General features: G+C 42.7%; 1 pseudogene; it reads right to left on the reverse strand.

Moving 5' to 3' along the window:
* Positions 1-1174: 1174 nt before the first annotated feature.
* Positions 1175-1440, reverse strand: LOC131506049 (non-histone chromosomal protein HMG-17-like; annotated as a pseudogene).
* Between the last annotated feature and the right edge of the window lie 366 nt (positions 1441-1806).

A 1806-nucleotide genomic window follows, 5' to 3' on the forward strand; every position in this document is an offset into this window, starting at 1 on the left:
TAAAATGCACTGATGTATATAAAATGACCATAGTAAGTATCACCTCACTAAATTTCATAACTCACAAAAGGAAAAATATTCCTTTGTTTAGTGTAAATAAGTAGTTCATTTATTTATTGGTTGTTTTGTTTTTGTTCAAACTGTATCCAGTTTTTTTTTAATTTTTAAAATTTTTTTAGTTTATTTTTTGAGAGTGAGAGACTCTCAAAAAATGTGAGTGGGGGAGGGCCAGAGAGAGAGGGAGACACAGAATCCAAAGCAGGCTCCAGGCTCCAAGCTGTCAGCACAGAGCCCGATGCACAGAGTGAACCCACAAACTGTGAGATCATGATGTGAGCCAAAGTCTGACATTTAACCCATGAACCACCCAGGTGCCCCTGTATCCAGCTTTATTATCCACATAGTTTTCATAAACAATCATAGTATTTCAGGCAGGACATGGGCGGGCAGTCGTTAACAGTATACAACAATTTTTAAACTTCCTTCTTCAGTGGACTACCAAAATCAAGGCCAATGAAGTCTTCATTTGATGCTCTCAACAGGGAAAGTTTAGAGTGAGGGTCGACGCTTGACATTTAGCATCTTGTTATTAAAAGTTATTAAACTTTACACAAGCCAAGCCTTTCGGGAAATGAAGTGAAAATGGCAGAATTATGCACCTGAAGATCCACAAGCTACAAAAGGAATTCTTTTGAGAGATGTCATCTCGATCGCAACACTGTAAAGTCCAGATCACCCACCACACTGAGAATCTTTTCTTGGGGTCAAGTTCCAACAGGGATGTGGGTTTAAGGGAGTCAAGTCTATGTGGACAGCACAGGGAGAAGAGGACATAAAGAATGAATTTTAGCTTTCCCACACCACAAGGCATTTGTGCCAAGGTGACTAATGTGTGTTTACGTCAAGGAATCCCTCCTCCTGGGAACCAAGAGGAAGCTCCTCAAACCTAGAAAGGAATGGTGTTTTGCCCCATTGTATCAATTTTGCTTTGGAGATATTCTGTTAGCGACATATGCCCTTTCCCTCAAAACAACAATAGAGTGTTCTGTGTGCTAACAACATAGCTTAAAAAAAAAGTAAATCAAAAGTATGCATTTTTATAAAAGTTGATCAAAAATAGTATTTCAAACAGTGCAGTCACCAGGAGTACAAAGTTATCCAAAATGCCCACGTTTCACTTGGCATCCCCAGCACCTTCAGCTTTCTGTGCCCTGTCTGTTTGGGCAACTCCATATTCTGCAGGGTTATTCCCATCCTTGCCACAATCAGCTGTCCCCTTTTCCCCTTTGGGTACCAGGTCTCCCTTCTTTGCAGGGGCCTTCTTAGGTCTGGGCTCTGGCTTTCCAGGAGGTTTAGCAGATAGCCTTGCAGACCTCTGTGATCATCCTTCACCTTGGCTTTATCTCCTTCAGAATCCCCTGCTGCCTTTCTCTTGGGCATCATGGTCAGCGGGGGGGTGGGGTGGGGTGGGTAGGCACTGGACGCAGGGGGCAACAGCACGTGGGCTTTGGCCAGTCCCAGGGGGTGTTCTCCCTACCTCTTCCAGCTCATTTATTTTTTAAAGGAGCAGTTGAGAGAAAAAAAAATCAGGTGGAAGATTTCTCTTTCTTCCACCTTATTTTAACAGATGCTGCCCAGGAAAATAAACAAGGAAGAGAAAAGCTTCTCTGGCTTCCACTGCTGCCTCTGAGGACCAACCCCCCAGGGGTCCCTTCTCATGTTCCATATCAAAGCCCTTGTTGGAAAATTAGAGTAGATACTGAATTGAATAGTACACTGAAACACAGATTTAAGATGTTCCAAATA

The sequence above is a fragment of the Neofelis nebulosa genome, chromosome 3 (genome assembly GCF_028018385.1).
Source record: "Neofelis nebulosa isolate mNeoNeb1 chromosome 3, mNeoNeb1.pri, whole genome shotgun sequence".
Taxonomy (NCBI): Eukaryota; Metazoa; Chordata; class Mammalia; order Carnivora; family Felidae; genus Neofelis; species Neofelis nebulosa.